The sequence below is a fragment of the Paralichthys olivaceus genome, chromosome 23, assembly GCF_024713975.1.
Source record: "Paralichthys olivaceus isolate ysfri-2021 chromosome 23, ASM2471397v2, whole genome shotgun sequence".
NCBI classification, from domain to species: Eukaryota; Metazoa; Chordata; class Actinopteri; order Pleuronectiformes; family Paralichthyidae; genus Paralichthys; species Paralichthys olivaceus.
The window spans coordinates 12,730,704-12,747,257 of record NC_091115.1 but is presented as its reverse complement, the minus strand read 5'-3'; the positions used below and the strand labels follow the sequence as shown (position 1 = coordinate 12,747,257).

Here is a 16,554-nt window from a genome sequence, read left to right as displayed (position 1 = left end):
GACGACAGCTTCAAGTTACCAGTAATTAGTCCAAGTGCATATAAAGCTATTGCTATGGTTTTTGCTGCCTCTTGCTTGCCAAGAAGGAAATAATGATTTTATAAGACTCTAGATATTTAAACAGAAACAACAAACAAAATGAAAACTACGTAAGAGTAAATATATACTTAGTTATTACAATTTAGGTTTAGATGAATGTATTATTTATCCTGCTTATGATTAATAGTTTCACTTATTGTATTGACTAGAAATTCTGTGTCCTAAACTATTCACACTATATCAGACAGGCATGTGAGGAGAAGCAGCCACTTTGCTCAGAAAATGAAAGATTTTGCGATGATTCGTGTCTCATTCGTTTTTGTTACCTCTGTGACACGCACATCTTTTAATCAGTGTTTACCATTAATTATCAAGACTGTGGCAGTCCGCCATGTTGTCATTTGTCTTCAAACTTAAAAACAAACAACATTTTCACACTTCCCATTATAACACAGGAGATATCTAACTCTGCTCTGTGGCCACTATTTGCTGCATGCTCGCTCGTGCTATCGTCCATTTAGTTTGTACAGTACACACAGACCTGTAGATAGCATCAATGCAGTTCCCTTTCACTCTGCAGTCTGTGTCACTCGGACTCTGTTGAGCATGAGAACGATGACATACATGCATGTGATAACTGTGTTTTTCTTCACTACAGTCCACAGGGCAGAACAGCCCTAATGAAGTCATCATCATTAGTCGACTGCAGCATATATGAAAAGGAAAAGCTAATTTAATGTCACTGAAATTGCCTGATAATTACATGAATGAACAAGGTCAAGGCAGCAGACCCCACCCAGGAGCTCATTCTAACCAATCAGGATCCTCCAATTTTACACTGGTCTTCAGTATCTGTCCCCAGTGACATGACAATGTCAATAATTACTTCTTCATTAATGGTACTGCAGGTAGAATATTACTGCTGGAAACCTTGTTGGCTTCTATTAAAGTCTGTGTGATAAAGGTTTCACTTCAAACGCAGTTCAGACTCAGACAATTTGGCAGGAACGAGGTCGAGTGCTTCACAGATTCCGGCCGACATCTTTGCAAATTTGATTTATGCTCGTGGCGAGGAGCTCAAATCTTTAATTACCGTGCACAACCGTAATTCGTCAGTACACAACCAGCAGAACCTCGTTTCCACACTAATTAAATGAATAATTGCCTTCTTGGAGAACCTGCCTCTTCTGGTGTAATGGCAAAGGCCTCAGAGGAAACAGCCACTAATGCAGAGCTGGGTTCACGTGATCAAACCTCTGAACGCTACCTGAACGCTACCTGTTTTTAATGTTAAGCATGACGGTGCTGTGTGGATGAGCTGGCGTTAATTGCACTGACCATCACATCTTCATGCTGCAGGGAATCCAGCTATTGTAAAAAATAAAAAAAAGATTGTCTGGAATCCCTTGTGCTTTTACTTTTGTTTCACGCGGCAGAGAAGGAAGGATTCACATTGACTTTCTGCCTTAATTTGCTCCCAGACTGAGCGAATCCACTGACCACAAACTCCCATCAGTGTTTGTGAGATAAAGCATGAATTACTTTAGCTCATCAGACTGAATTCCACTTTACGCATCCTTTTCATTACAATACCCCTGCATCAGCTTACTCCTGCAGCCAGAGGAAATAATATTTCCGAGAAAATCTTTTCCAGCAGATTTGTGAAAGGATTTTCTTCATCTGAAATTGTTTCTTTATCACACTGCATCCATCTTGTGTGTAAATATTTCACTTTTTTCTTAGAGTCAGAAACCTAACACAGATCTTAATCCTATTGCTCCGTTAAAGTGAAAGTGTGATTACTTATTGCAGCGACACAATCCATTCCTCTCCCCGCAGAGAGAGCCCAAAAAACACACGGTAAATCCAATCCCTTCTCTATTGATCCAGCCCTTCATGTTAACTCCACTTCCTTCAATAGAAAGAGAGGAATCCGAAGAAAAAGCTGGTACAATGCGCTGACCTTCACTCGCTCCTAAAACACAAGATCCTAGAGCCGTGGACTTGTATCCAATCAATTACTCGGTGGCTTAATTGATTTGCAAAGGTAATCACTGGGCACACATCCACCAGGGCGGAGTATTTGATGTTTTAATAAATGGTTTTACAGCAGAACTGGACGACCAGATCGATTCGGCCTCCGCAACCTTGATTAGAGCACGGGCTGGGAGACAAACGGCAGCGTGGCAGCGCGGCGAGCCGAGCGATGCAATTGGTTGGCCTTACCTTTACTGTTTACACTCGAGTGTTGCACAGCGGCGTGGTGAAGAGCAGAGCTGACCACATTGCTCAATTTCCTCTTACAGGAAGAAAACTGAGACCAGACGCTTACTGTAGATCTTATAACAATATGCAGTAAAGTGTATAAATAAATAAGAGTCACCTTAAGCTGACATTCTCAAACTGTTTGGTCCTGAAACGCCTCAATAATGGAGAAGCTGAGTCACCGTCACTGATCATTGCTTTTTGAAACTGTCGAGCATTTATTTATTTTGCCGAACAAACCAATTCTGAGGATGTTCAAAATCTACAGCAGCAATAATCCTGTTCACTTCTCCTGGACCCCGAAATCTTTTGTGGGTTACCTACTAAAAAGGACTTATATAAAATGAATTTGAATTATAGGATATGCATTTATAAAAGAACGAGTGCAGTGCGTATTCTAGTTCAGTACTGAGAGTTTTCTTGTCCTGTGTTACTGCTCCGGAGCTTCACCAGAATGTTGATGACGTAAATCAGCAATTGTGACATTTGTGGATATGGTGACAATAAAAAATTCAAAATGATCTGGCTGTGATGTTGGCCTTGACTTAGTTGTCGACTGCAGTTGTAGTTTATCACAGGACGAAGAAGGAGACATGTTTCACTCGGTTTATCAAGATTTGTCCAAATCGCACCAAACTCAGCACTGCACTTTCCCAGGTGATTTACAATAGACATTTTTATTGTACCGACAAGAGAAAGTTCAGTATTGAGAGAGAAGTAACCAAACACACTGTATAGCCGTTTTAAATGCATCATCAACCCCCCTGACTTGCTGGTGGTGGTGAATCCCGCGGGGGATCACCTGCTGTGTTCACACATTGACTTCTCCTGGAGCAGAAACTGCAGAGAGTCTCACTCTGACATATGCATTCACACATGCACCTCCTCCAGAGAAAATACAGAGGAGCTGTGAAGTTCAGTTTATGTCTGAAAGCAGCTTAATGAATGCATTTATTAAACCGATGATCCAGCTGAACTTTAGACCCCTGCATTTACAGTAAACATGAACAAATGCCCTCACTACAATCACCTTGATGCCAAATTAAGACTGACAACCCAATTGGGACAAACTGGTTTAAACATGTATCATGTGTGGCAGTGGTTACATTTGGGATACTCTAGTATATCGTTTTTGATTCTCACCAGGTTTGTTAACTTCTGTGACGTGTTTTGCAACAGTAACTATAGCGCAGCGAAGCATGCAACACAACTGCAATGCTTTATTTCATTTCAGAGCCTGGAGCCATTTGGCTCTCACCCCCGGGTCAGGAGCATTAAACTGTAACAGAAACATCACACCTGTGGGTGCTTTGTCACCTCTGCACACTTACAGTATGTACGCTGCCCTCTCTCTGCAGCAGGGAGGGACACAGCTTTCACCGTTGACTGAACAACAATGGTTCCATTTGTACTTTCACACCAACATATATTCCGTCTCTCGTCTGGGTTAAGACAAGAGTTTGTGACCCTGGGACACAGGGAACATGTGTCCCAGGGTCAAGTGTGTCAACTGATCTCGGAAGAAGAGGCTGAACGTAAGTTGATGATGATTTACATAAGATGCCCTTCATTACACTGAATGTCTTTATTATTTATGCAAAAATTCATTTTTCAGCATTTTAATGTAAAGTAATTTTCTGCAGCTCATGATTTATGAGTATAATCAGAATAAATACGCATCAATAACTAACCAGACAACTCATGAAACTATCTTTTAAGATTTGTAGATTACAAAAAATAAGTTTCTCCTAATATAAAGTATCCTCATTCAAGCTGCCACACTTAATAAAGAGGAAAGCGGAAATGTGATACCTGGATTGCTTCATGCAAATCAAATCTCAACACACAAATAGATTTCCATCCCATCCAAAAACTTTTTTTTTTCCCCAAACCACACACTAATTTTGACTGTATGAAACCAGTGGCTGGATAAAATAACTACAAGGGACTTTTGGACAGCATAAGAAAGGTTGAAATAGTTTAAACTCCGCTATAACACTCATTTCCCACACTCTGACGGGAGTAGAGAAACTCTGAATTCAAACGTGATGCCTTCACAGCTCATTGGAGGCTCAGACTTTCGCAACACTGCTTCCCACCTTCACAGTGCGGAGACATTTCTCCAGTTTAACGTTTCTGTGGGTTTATTAGTTGAGAGGCTGCCCACCAGCAAGTTTTAATTGCCTTTGGGGACAATTAGGGCCGGTCGCCCGTCACTGCGGTTCACAGCTTGCATCTGCTCGCCTTGCACTGGGATCAAACTGTCTGGGCTGAACCACAGCCTGGTCCGACCACAGGTGCATTCGAATAAAAGTTTGACCACTGGACTCGAGATAAAAAATCAGCTGATAGGAACCTTTCACAGACATTTTGGTATCTGTGTTGATGTTTGCAGATATGAAAACCTTGCAATGCAGAAAAGATTATTATTCTGATTAGACAATTTTCACAAAGAAGTTCTGAAAGACGAATCTGAAAAAAGCTCAGACATTGAATCTGATATTTACACTTGCACTCACTAAAGGTCACAGATATCAGAAATGATTTATAGAAATAATCAAATAAGCAACATGCAATAAAGCAAGTCAGCGCTAAATCAAGACAGGCGTAAGAAGGGATAAACAGAAAGAAGCTGAACTGTGAGGCAGCTAACGAGAGCTGACTGCAGGTAAAACAGTCATTTCTGGAGAGAAGGTGATGTATTGTCGCGTGGCTGTGGCGGCTGCTGCTCTCGTTGGCTGCAGCAGGCCCTCCGAGAGCTGCAGTCCACCGTCACCTGATTATGTTTCACCTTGTTTACGCCTGCGCTCCTTCATGGCAGCGCCTCCATCTCCCTCCCTGCAAGGACCAGTCTCATTACGTCCATCTCAACGAGTCACTCAGCCAAGAGAGAGAGCGAGGGATGGTTCGGGGACAGGTAATACAAGGACAGGTGAGAAAAGACGATTAGAGAGAAATGAATGTAGCGGTCGAACATTGTCTAAATCCGTCCTGACACGAGACTAGAAAGTGTTTACTGTTTAGCGTGGAAATCATTGTGAGGGTGTAAATTCATGTGAAGCAGGACAGGCGGCGAAGGACAAAGTAGCAGCTCACACAAAGCGAGGCTGTGCTATGTATCAGGAAGGACGCCTGTGAGAGGAGTAAACACAGGCAGCGCCCTGCAGCTCTATGTGCCTTTCTGTTCTCATACACAGACAAGCAGAGAAAACTAACGTGTCACATTTTATCTTACAGGAAAATTATCATGTTTTTCTATGGTTACTTTCTGTAGTTTGGTCTGTACCACGTCAAGGAAACTGTCATAGTTTCCATCAGAGTCCATCACCTTCTTCTGCCTACCCAGCTTTTACAGATTTATTATTATTACAAAACTCTAATCAAAATTTTATCCATATTATAAATTAACTTTGTTTGCCAGACAACCAGCAGAGACTCTAACTCAGGATCAGTGTTTTTACAGCCAAGAGATTTTAAATCACAATCTAACTTTAACTGAGGAACTTCAACGGATTCAAGTCCCCACAACATGAGGAACTCACATAATCTTTAATTGTCTGGTAGACGTCAGAGTGGGTTTTGTTTGTAGTCGTCAAAAATAGCTACTGTGTACAAACACAGCACAACCACTGAGTTACTGAAGCTCAAACAGAAAGTGTTACCATCATCGCTGCTCTCGCTAATTTCAGCTGTGGTTCAAAACACAAGTCATATCAGAAATCACGTATAAACTATTTATATTATTGTTCTATTTTGATGGAAGACATGAAACTTTGAGATGCACATATCATAGATACATGACTTACACGTGTTATAGTTAGCTGTATGAGGTCATTTTCAACCAGAAATAAAATACAATCTTTCTATATCAAAACACTGCACCTGATACAAACACTTAAAATGCATTATCAAAAAATAAAACAAAATAATGCAACACTCAGATTCAGAACAACACCGCAGATGTTAAATTAAAAATTAAACCACATAAGAAAAAGTGGAATGATTACACAGGAGTTTGGTTTGCTTTAAGCCCTGTCTTGTTTAGTATATAAAGCTTATATCACTGCTATTATTTCTTAAATCAACAGATACAGTTCTGACTCAGCACAGTCTTCTTGTTGCCTTTCCACCACTCTCCTTATACAACAGTTCTCAGCTGTAAGTGCATGACTTACACTGTTTAATAACACAAAGAGAATCATTACACAACACAACTCAAGCTTTCATCAGAGCCAATGCACAGGCCCCAGTCTTCTGAGCCAACACCAGCAGCAACAACACAGCAGCTTCAGTGCACAGTCATAATATAAAACATCTGAGCGTTATTAAATATTCACACGGCCACAGAGACACACTCACCTCATTTCAGGCTCAGGTCCAGTCCTGCTGATGTCCCATGGAGCTGAAGAGCTGGTCCACATCTTATCTGCAGTCTGTGGTCCACATCCATTCACTGCAGCTTCCCACTGAAGACAGCTCCACTCCTGCTGGACAACTGGCTGAAGGCCTCAACGCTGGAAAACAAGCTCCCAGTGGTTTTCATTCCAATGTTCTTGTTCCCTTCCAGTTGTTCAGATTATAACTGACGTGTTTTCTTCAGGACTTCCGTTCACCGACATGACACTGACCACGTGCTCATCAGCTTCACCTGTTTTATCACATGGTGGACAGGTAGGCTGCAGTAACCAAGATCGGCCATCACTAAATGGGAGGCGCTGTTTCTCCTAATTTAAAACGAAAACAAAAATCACACAATTATTTATCATTTAAACCAGATTTAATCATTCACTTTACTTTAGTATGATTCTACACGTACTTGCATTTTACTTGAGAATGTTATCTCCATGTTTGTGAGCCACCTACCTCACACGCCCTATGCTTTCTGCAGAAAGGAAACTTTAAATATTCATAGTGTACCCTTATAAACCCATTTTTCTTACATGCACTCATTTGTTTGAGTATTTAAGTAATTGGTGAATTAAAGTATTGTTGTTACATCTTCTGATCTCAGCAGAGAAGCTGTTTATTAGGCTCTACTGTAGAAATTAAGACAAAAAATATAATTTGCCTTAAAATTCAATATAATAATAATATTTCACTACAGTATATGATAAAACCACTTGATTTTTCTTCATCACTTCTTTGGTTCCTTCCACTGTGTAAAGTTAGAGTATAAATATAGTAAATACTGAAATTTATCCATGAAATAAAACATGATTCACTGCAGCCAATATTAATTACCATCAATGCATAAAGTGGCTCAATAAGCAAATGAGTTTCACAGCTCGAGAAAAGTTCAAGTGCAGCCTGTCACAGTTTGAGTCAAGAGACCAACGCAGAAAAACCATTGTGGTGTAAAATGCAAACGACCAAAGTGTGAAAGAGTTTCCCAGCAGAACACACTGGGGGCAAATACGACTTTACACAAAGGATTGCATTTTCCACATACAGCTGGTACAATTTCTCAGTGTGTGGGACTGTGTGGACCTATGGCACAAAATAGTCAATTTTCATGCCATGTTTCATTAAAAATGCACCGAGCACGGCAGGTAAAATTATAAAACCCAAAAGAGGAAGGTTGTGCTTGTAAAAGTAATAAAACAGCTAAACCCTGATTATTGAACAATGAACGAGGCTGAGACGTCCAAAGTTGACATCGTGTCCCCTGCGCAGCGTGCCTCACATGCCTCATGTTGACGTTCTAATGTATGAAGTCGTACATCTCCTCCTGTTGCCGGGGTCCATGGATCATCGATCTGTCCTCCCCGGTCCCTCTGAGGCCTTCGCTCACCGCCCGCCACGTCCTGCGATTAGCTCGTCACTCTGCACATTTCTGGAGCAGAACTAATCAGCCCGGAGAAGACACTCGTCCCACTGCTATCTATGCGTGACTTGTCCAATGTATGGCAAAGGCAAACAGAAGCACAGCAGAATGGATTTTATCTCCAGAATCTCTCCGGTGCACTGATGGAAAACCATTAGAGACACGTGGAGTTCCTGTCTTCTGCGTAATTGATCAGGCAGAGTGATTGAGTGTATCAAGAGGTAATTATATTGTAATTAACAGGTTTAGACTGACATATTAGTCCATTAGAGAATGACTGTCAGACAGTCATGTTACCTGATGAGCAAGAGTGTGAGCAGACACACACTGTGGATTACTCACTTTATTTATTTTTATAGCAGGTCTATCAAAATAAAAGCACATCAAACTGTATTAAAGGCTGAATTTACATTTTAAGCATAATTTGTATTTACTCTCGAACTAAAAGAATAATCTGGACCACAGACATGTATGTTAAAATATTCTAAACCCATCCATCCATCCATCCATCCATCCATCCATGGGATCACCTGGGATTTCAAGCAAGAAGCAGTAAATCCGAGGATGAAAGAAATATTTTACTTTTATATTCTGATATTCTCTGTGTAAGATGTTTTTTTTCCAATGTATAATTTTCCAAATGGACATGTTAACAAATTAACGAAATCCTCTGCCCTCTCTTATTGTTGTATTATGTTACCTGTATGACCACAGTGGAAGTGCAGTATATTTTTCTGCCTGCCCTTATAATTATCAGCTTCACATCAACACAAAATGTCTAATTTCCTGAATTGGCGGGATCCCTGTTGTGTTAAATGCATCCGAACACAAATAATATATGAAAACATTGATTTCTACTTGGAGCAATTGCCTTTTAAGTGCTTTAAATACACATAAACACCACTGGGACTGATATGAACCTGATGTATGGTGTGATAATTGGTCTGTGTCTGGGTGTTCAGGTGAGGGTTTATATTTATTTTTCATGGCACACTGAGTCACGACGACAGTGAGGCATGTGGGAGCAACCCTGAAAGCAACAAGGCTCCGCACAGACAAATTTAAAATTCAGCTCAGGGATAAAAGTTTCTCACTTACATGCTTGGCCCCAAAAGCACTAAATTCTGCGCAAACATTTTCCTTTTGAAATTAATTCAGTGCCACACATTCGGCTGCATAAAATATTAACAGTATTTCAATATTTTAGTGCAAATAATGAGGGCTCTTGACCTCTGTATTTAAATTTAATCACGACATGCAGAATTTATTAGCTGCATTCTCCCTTGTCTGTCGAGAAAAAATTTGCCGGTAACTTCACCGGGTGTGTGCAGAGTGATGAGGAATCACTCTCTTCAGGAAAGATGAACATGATTGACAAATCATCATGCAAATATTCGTGAAGTAGCCATCCCCCCCCCAAAAAAAAATCCAGAGAGCGAGAAAGAATCTGAATCTGATCATTTAACTCAAACCAAACATTCTGCCACAGGAGGACAGTGTGAGCAGATAAGGTATGAGGTGCCAAAACATGAAAGTGTGCGACGGCTCCACCGCAAAGCACGAGCTGAAGGTCAGCCGCCGCGTAATTGCCACGTCCCCGCTCCCATTTGTCTACAGCCGGCAGATTGTGTTTCAGAAATCAGCTGCAGGTGAAAAGGCATTTGGTCGACTGTCATCCTCAGTCACCTTCATCCACGCAGATATCGGTGCTGGGGCCGTGACAGGAGGCCACAGGTTGAGCTGCCGCTCTTATCATCAGCCAGAGACACATCCCACCCCGGATGAAAAGATTCATTCTATATATTTATATTGGGGATTCATACTGAGTGAAATTGCACATGCACGCACGCACACACACAAATAAGTGATATGGACTGTGAAGCTGTGGCTGCCACTGAAAACATTCATTCTGTCTCTGGTTCTGCATGAGGCTGAAAAAACAGTATTACAAACAGATAATGTGACCTTATGATGGGATTTTTTTTTCATTTTCCAGGTTAGAAATTAAACATATTTCACACTTAAAAATGACATCTAACGAAAGCCAAACATTCTTCATTACCTTTTGCTGCGTAACGTGACACAACCTTTAATACATTACTGCAGGAGCGGCGTCAGGTAGATTTCCATCTGCAGTGGTGGTGAAGATACCAACTCCCATAATCCCATGCTGCTTCATGGCTTAATCATGAATATCTTTACATACTATTTCTATCGTGGGCCTCCTAGAACATTGTATATTAAACCAACAGGCGGGCGTCACCCAGTTACCAAGACTCATTATTTCTGCTCTTAACATCTGTGGTTTCCATGTAGATCCTTGGTATAAATACCCAGCTTTTCAGATTTCTGTGTCCAGCCCTTCAGAATTTAGCAACGCTTTATTGAAATTAAAGTGTGTTCTAGAAAGAGAAATATCCACAGTGAGGTTGTTTAATGGTCCAGAATACCAAGGGCAGTGCTCCGTTTTAAAAGTTTTCAATGTGATGAACAACAAAAACTTTTCAAATCATATTCCTCCACCTCTACCTGTGCACATACACACACAGTGTTGTAGAAACTGTAGATAAACATGTCCCAAAATGTCGCACTCTCCCTTAAACACTATATGTCATTGATAAATCATGACTTGTACATGCTTGTTGTCATGACTACTAATGTTAATATAAAATGGCTGCAGATGACAGGAATATAATGTATATAATGCTTAATGAGCTCAGCATGCATGTATTGGCTGCTGAGAAAATGCATATAGGTGCCATGATCAGGTTATTTTCTCAATGTGGGTTTGGAGTCAACTTCAGGTGAGAAAAGCAAATTACACAAAAGGAGATGCAAGTCTTCACAAATTGTGCATGAGAATGTTGTGTTTGCAGCCGATCTTTATATCCGCTTTATGTTTCGTTTGTTATCGTGTCAAGCAGCCGTGTAATTGCTTGTATGTTCCTCCTGCAGCATCTTTAGTCTTTGAGGAGACTTTTTCCGAACAAGCAAAATGCTGCCCTTCTGTTTCACCATGATAAACGAGTGAGCGGGTGATTATCAGCAGCCGCAGATTTCTCTCAGAAATCCAGAGTAACAACATTAAACTGGTAAAAGTGAGAATGCAAACAAGCAGGATATCCAAAGTGCTCACATGCTTTTGTGCTGAGGACAATATCCCTGCTGCAACACTTGACTAAAACCCTGGATTATGGGATCAGATCAGATAAATACGGAGGAAACAAATCAGCCAAAAGAGGAGACTCGAAGATGAAATAGTTGATGGTTCAACATTCCTGCATTCTTCAACACCTCTGCCTGAGTGCCTGTTCTCCTCCTCTACAACAAAACCATTTGCTTCTGTCCACATTCTTGTTGAGGATGAAAAACAGCATCGACAGAGTGAGATAATCCATCACGGCAAACAACAATGTTTTATCCTTATTTCTCTGAGCCACAATCTGTGTTTTCATATCATTGCTGCATAATGTTACTCTCTGCTTGGTATCAATCACCTGGAACCCACGGAAAAAGCAAGTAATTTCAAGCAAGGTTTGAAATCTAATTGTATATAGTGAAAACTGCTCTGGGGAATGTAAACTCTACATAAACAGAAGTCTATTTCTTAGAATCTATTTATTTAAAATTGCTTCTCCTCCTCTGAAGCGCTTGTGTTTTGAGAAGTCTCACATAAATGAGGAGTTATTACTATTGTTGTGATAATAAATGGGATGTAACTCCAGGCCCACAGGAGACTGTTTTCTCCTCTCAAAAAGATCAAGCTGCAATTTTTGTCCCTTCTCTGAGAAATGTGTCCCGTGTCTATTATCTCAAAGAGCTACTGTCATCGAACAAATGATAAAAAATGTCCCTGCAGTACAAAACACACAATCACACACACACACACACACACACACTATACACTGTGGCCAAGCTCAGTAGCAGTGACGTACTGCTCTGCGCTCTGGAAGTAAAAGCACCAGTACTACAAGATGACGAAAGGCAGAAACTATTTCAGACAGGCTTCATCACAAGTGTTTCTTCCTCACGATGGGAAATATTTCATTGGCCAGAGACAGAAATGATACTTTTGTGTTACTTTTACCATTCCCATAATGCAACACTGTCATTTCATTACAGGTGCAGTCCAATGTGGAGTCATCTGTAGCCGTGCACTTGTCCTGAGTAGAGTAACTGGTTCCTAATTACGACAGCATCCTGCACGTCACCGCACTGCGTTTGTCTGGAGAGACCTCTTGATCAAAGAATCATTAATTACGTAACCACGCCTTTTGAGCACTAGTCATATATGAGCTTCAAGCCCAGTTCAGAGTAAAATTCAATTAGTTGATCCATTCTGCAAGGTTTCGCTGGGAAATATGAGCAGAAATGGACCCATGAGCACCCAACAGGTCGGGCCAGGTTCGAACGATATCTGGATTCAGGTCGGTCACGTTGGATGGGCTGATTTTTTTAATTCGTCAGGCTCAGTTAGTTTTCTCTTGAGCTGGGAATTCGCTGTAGTGTATTTGTGCAAGTGTAAATATTAAAAATATAAAAATAGGAAATATACAAGAGATGAAAAATACTATAGGCACCAGGGGAGGGGTGGGCAATATGTACAGTTAGTCCGTTATTTGCCACGGGAAGTTAAAGTGTCACAGTCACAGGCAGGGACGTCAGTACAGTCCAGTGACCTCTTGCTGAAGTACTGTGTTCCCACCAAAGGTAAAATATTCGTGCTGCAGGATCATTTGTCTTTACTCGCCGTCCTCACACAAGTAAACACAACCCATAAGTATTCACCTGTTCTCCTCCAGAAGAGAGGAGAGGAGAACTACCGGGCTGAAATACCTGAAGTGGCTTAGTTAGAACTAATTTTTCATGTCCGTCTCGTTGCATCATTTGTACATAATGTCAGTGCACAAAAAAATTGGTTTGGTGTGCACTCACTATAAACTTTTCTGAAGCTCTGTAGACCTGCAGATTATCACATTAACTTAAGTGTAAATTTCCGTAATTAAAGTAAATCACCAACAGTCGACACCTTTTGTGTGCAGTGAGAGGGAAAGAGCAACACTGGTGATCGATCTGCACTTTTAACATTGAGCATGCTATGAATTGCTAATAAAAAACATTTGCAAAATTGAAATAACTGACTTGTGTTCCTTCACTGGGGTAAATCTGTGTTTGAGAAATGGGACTGGCTGGTTTGAGGGAAAGATGGAGTGGAGGCAGAGTTAGAATCAGATGAACAAGCAGAATAAATTGAAAACAGCAAATATAAAATGGTGGATGTGGGGTGCTGGTATGTGCAAAGACAGGAACATGTGAGAGTGAAAGCCGGGACAGAGAACACCCCAAAGACCTGAATTCTGCAAGGAAAGATGTATAAGGGACATTGATTCTCGGTGTCTTTCACCTGCAATCAGATACTGTACAAATTGCCTTTTGTCGATTGGTAATTATATAGGTGAATGATTTCCTGGCAAAGCCCTGCTACTGATAAAATGCTTTTTTTTTTTGCTGATGCCTGGGTTAGCCATGCGATGTGGAGAGAGAGCACAAGGGAGGCTTAAATCTAAATAACTGCTGGAGGGGAGGGGGCTTTTCTTTCCTTTCCAGAAGTGTGAATATTGTCTTAATAACAAATTTCAGAGAGTTCAGCGGGACAGTGTTACGCTTGTCGTAAACACATTTCCATCTCAGTCAACATGACCTCAGGCCTCGGACTTTATCCACAGCTCGGGAATGCAAAAATAGATTTGTTGTGGTACGAGAGTGCGGCTCTGGACGACTGTCAGTGACAAGGACATGGATTTGTGTTTAATCTGTCTTCATTTGAGAGGCAGATAGAGCAATGAAAACTTACTTATTCTGTCCTCTTAGTATTAGCTGGCTACTATGCATTGCAAAGTCTGGAGACAAACTGCAGGCGACAGCACATCACCGTCACCATTCAGTGTTTCCTGTTCATGTAAGACGACAGCGGACTGATGCATTCTGCAAAGTGGAAAATGTTCCTGCCCTCCCACTGTGGCAGGGCTGAAATCCTGACACTGCCCTGCTGTGGGGCTCCGCTCCCTGATTTTTGTTTTCCTACAATTCCCTAATGACAACATCAGCACTTCATGGTGCAGGAGCGAAAGAAAAACAACAAAAGGCGATAGTTGTTGTCTTATTTGCCTCGCTTGCTGACACCCCTGTCTCAGGTGAATTGCATGAGATTTACTAATTGCCATGGCAACGCTGAAATAATCCAATTAGAGTGTTCAAACTCTACAATACTCGAATGCAGATGGCATGCCTGGAAATCCTTGAGGTCCTACGACAAATTAGTGGCACATCCATGACTCTGGAATGGTTTATTGTGGTTTACACTGATTTAAGAACAACATTCCAACTCTCAGCTCTGACACTGTTTGAGAAAAAGCTCAGTTTATTTTCAGCACCTCAAAAGGTTTTCATATGTGTGATGCACTGCAAAAATAACTTAGATGACACTACAAACTTAAAGCAGCACTTTCTGATATTTTATATTAACAGAGGGATCAAATAATTATGTGTATTGTGAAAGGTGTGTGTTGCTCATAGTAACAAGACTATTCTACAGTACAGTCTGACGTGATTCAACTCATTAGCCTCATGGCCTGCAACCTCACTTTGTGCTTGTATTAGAACAGGCTTTAAATGTTATATTTGAACCATCTTAGCTAATAGAATGTTAGAAAAGGAGAAAATGGAGGCTACATAAGTGCTCATCGTAACAAAAACCTTATGCAATAATGTTAATAAGAACACTGTGTAGAACAGTAGCAGCTCCGCAGCAGACACGGTGGCATTGTGGACGGACATATGTGTCTGAGCCGCTAGCAGCTGAGCAAGGTATTAGCCATCACACATGGGTGAATGAGGAAAGTGGTGTGGGCCAAAAATAAGTGACAGATCCATTAACTCAGTCCAGCTTGCTGATGTTCACTGTCCACTGGTCAGTTTGACCTCCAAAGAGAGTCCCAGAGCAACAGGCTGAATTTTTATATTATATTTTATATATATATATATACACACCGCTTGTGCTTTCCAGAGCTTCAGCTCTTCCCATCGCACTCATGCTGCTTACGTGCACACGTAAAATGTCTGCTCTAGCATTTTTTTCATGTGTGTTTGGAACAACAAATCTAACAAAATTCCTGCAACCAACAGAATGCCAGGTGTGGTGATGTCATATGAAATTGCCCCGCCCTCATTTGATCTGTGTTTCATTTGATCTGTGTTGATTGCATTCAATATGGGGAATAGGAAATCTGAGCACAAGCAGGTTATATTTGAGTGTGAGAGCAGGGATTTGAATGAGAGGATGACAAAATCTGAACATGAAATCCATAACTCCTGCTGAAATAAAAGACCTCACGCTTCGAAAAAGACAAGAAAATGTGCCGCTAGCATAGCTTTAAGTAGATTTGATACTATTGCTTTGATTATTCAGATGCCAGTTCATACTGGTTTCCTCCCAGAATAAGAACTGAATAAACTAGCTCAGACAAAAAAAGCTTCTGCTTCTCCTCGTCATCCCACTCAAGCTTTGACAGAAATGTGCAAATTTTAAGAGACAGTCTAGATTTCCGGTTGGGCAGCTTCATTCATCTCTGTGTGAGAGGCAGAGAGAGATATCGTCTTCTTACCCTGCAGCCAAAATAAAAACCCAGTGGGGGTTTGGACGTCAAGACACTTTACATGCAAATGACTTCATACTTTCGGAGCACTTTGTAGTATAATGAAAGGAAATAGCAGAATTATGAATTTTTTTTCTTAAAGGACTGCTGGGTGATTTTGTGCACCATTAAATGTACAGCTGCGCATGTTGTCTTCCTCGCTTGCGCTTCATTTTCTGAGGGTGAAATGAGGCTGGTGATAAGACTGCAAGGTGGAATAGTGTCTCTACACTCTCACAGCTTCCCATTGCAGTGGGTCTGACCCGGAGCTTCACCACAGCAGATATTAAAAGATTAGGCTGGTCAGAGGTTACAAAGACTGTGACAAGTAACTGAGACATGAACAACAATCTGAGCGGGGATATATCTCATACCCGCCCCTTTATCTCATTCCTGTGGGAGAACACATTTGTAAGCGTCAGTCAGGGTTCATTGAGTCTATTCTGGTGGTGTGTGTTTGGTTTTAGCAGCTCACTTACAGGCGGCGGTCACAGCCAGGATGATGTGTGAACTCTGCTTCAGTTCGACCAGATGAGAAAGCTGCAAGCTTGTGACAACAAAGAGAGCCATGAAGGTTTGAGCTCCCTCAGAGGAGAACTGTGGTGTGGTTCATTAGGAGTTTGGATCCCAACCAACTGAATACAATAAATAAGAATGATAGGTAGGAGGAAGATCTGTTTTTGCCAAGTTGTTCAAATTATATTTATTTAATGTTATATTAAAACATAAAAC

At 41.0% G+C, this 16,554-nt stretch overlaps 2 long non-coding RNA genes across 2 annotated transcripts in view; both read right to left on the bottom strand.

The window, feature by feature from the left end:
• The window catches only part of LOC109632810 (uncharacterized), an 82,621-nt gene extending 75,817 nt beyond the window's left edge, over positions 1-6,804 (bottom strand). The window contains exon 1 of the long non-coding RNA XR_002202959.2: positions 6,664-6,804. This is a non-coding gene — a long non-coding RNA (uncharacterized lncRNA). The remainder of the gene's footprint in view (positions 1-6,663) is intronic.
• Positions 6,805-6,890: 86 nt separating this feature from the next.
• Positions 6,891-16,554, bottom strand: part of LOC138406733 (uncharacterized) — a 32,629-nt gene continuing 22,965 nt past the window's right edge. The window contains exon 4 of the long non-coding RNA XR_011240073.1: positions 6,891-7,028. This is a non-coding gene — a long non-coding RNA (uncharacterized lncRNA). The remainder of the gene's footprint in view (positions 7,029-16,554) is intronic.